This window comes from Cynoglossus semilaevis, unplaced genomic scaffold (assembly GCF_000523025.1).
Source record: "Cynoglossus semilaevis isolate Cse_v1.0 unplaced genomic scaffold, Cse_v1.0 scaffold19, whole genome shotgun sequence".
In the NCBI taxonomy this organism is placed as follows: Eukaryota; Metazoa; Chordata; class Actinopteri; order Pleuronectiformes; family Cynoglossidae; genus Cynoglossus; species Cynoglossus semilaevis.
The window spans coordinates 40,877-42,714 of NW_007585128.1; the positions used below are offsets into that span (position 1 = coordinate 40,877).

At 55.8% G+C, this 1,838-nt stretch overlaps 1 protein-coding gene across 1 annotated transcript in view; it reads right to left on the reverse strand.

Annotated features, from left to right (window-relative positions):
- The window catches only part of LOC103398803 (nuclear receptor corepressor 2), a 51,598-nt gene that overhangs the window by 40,876 nt on the left and 8,884 nt on the right, over positions 1–1,838 (reverse strand).

The following is a 1,838-nucleotide window of genomic DNA, read 5'->3' on the forward strand; positions in this document are numbered from 1 at the left end:
GGGGGTGTTTTTTTTTTTTTTTTTTTTCCCCTAAGCTAGTTTGATTACGCAACGAGTCAGTACCAAAAAAAAAAAAAAAAACTGAGCAGAGAAAAAAAACCCCGAAAAACGCCGCCGGGAGGAGAGTTCCATCGACACGGCACTACTTTACCCGGGGGGGGTCATCGCACGCTTCTGCGTACGCGACGCGTTCACGAAGAAGACGGAGGGAACGGTAAAACCAGAGTCGCACAGATGGATGGACAGATGGACAGATGGATGGACGCACGGAGGGATGGACGCACAGACGGATGAATGGACGGACGGACGGATAGACGGATGGACGCACGGACGCATAGATGGATGGACGGACGGACGGACGGACGGATGGATGGACGGACGGACGGACGGACGGACGGATGGATGGACGGACGGACGGACGGACGGACGCACAGACGGATGGACGGACGGATGGATGGACGGATGGATGGATGGATGGCCGCACGGAGGGATGGACGCACAGACGGATGAATGGACGGACGGACGGATAGACGGATGGACGTACGGACGCATAGATGGATGGACGGACGGACGGACGGACGGATGGATGGACGGACGGACGGACGGACGGATGGATGGACGGACGGACGGACGGACGGACGCACAGACGGATGGACGGACGGATGGATGGACAGATGGAGGGACGGGCGGACGCACGGACGGATGGACGGATGCATAGATGGATGGACGGATGGATAGATGGACTGACGCACAGACGGATGGACGCACGGATGGATAGACGGATGGATGGACAGATGGACGGACGGACGGACGCACGGACGGATGGACGGATGCATAGATGGATGGACGCACGGATGGATAGACGGATGGACGGACGGACGGATGGATGGACAGATGGAGGGACGGGCGGACGCACGGACGGATGGACGGATGCATAGATGGATGGACGCACGGATGGATAGACGGATGGACGGACGGACGGATGGATGGAAGGATGGACGGATGGATGGATGGATGGCCGCACGGAGGGATGGACGCACAGACGGATGGACGGATGGACGGATGAAAAATAATTATTAGTAATAATTAAATGAGTAACAAACAGTCGACATCTAAACCAATTAAAACACAGCGATGAGTATTACTTCAAGTATTACTTCAAAGACTACTTCACGTTCAACTCGCAGTTCGGGGAAAACTCTTAACGTCCAACGAAACGAAACGCACACGGACGGAGTCGCAGAGCAACGTCTGAACCACAAGGGAAACCGGGACGCGTTTCATTCGGACGTCAACGCGAACAGGACGTGGCCAATGAGACGCCGATTTGACGCCGGGCGTCCTTTATGACGCAACCGCTAACTAGCGCGCCAACACCCCCGACACGTAACCATCGACACCTCTGATTCGTAAATGGAGAAGACACTCCAAAAAAAAAAAATGTCTCATGTCTGTTAGCCTAAATGCTAATCATATTTGATTGGACGACTCGGCCGTTGGACACGTCCCAGGTTTGAACGAGCCGTCGTTTAAAGACCGCCGTCTTCTGTCTCCCTCAAAGACGGGTCTCGACAGACTGACCGACTCTGGAACGACCACCGGGACGTGGTGGAGTGGTCAACTGGACAACGAGGACGACGAGGACAACGAGGACGACGAGGACAACGAGGACGACGAGGACAACGAGGGCAACGAGGACAAAGGGTTCATCTGTGACCAACACCACAGGTTTGGACAGGAGTGCCCTCAGGGGGCGGGAGGAGACGGGGGGGAGACGGGGGGGGGGAGGGGGGAAAAGTAGGCCTCTGTCAAATTTTATTCTGGAGCATAAGCGCTGA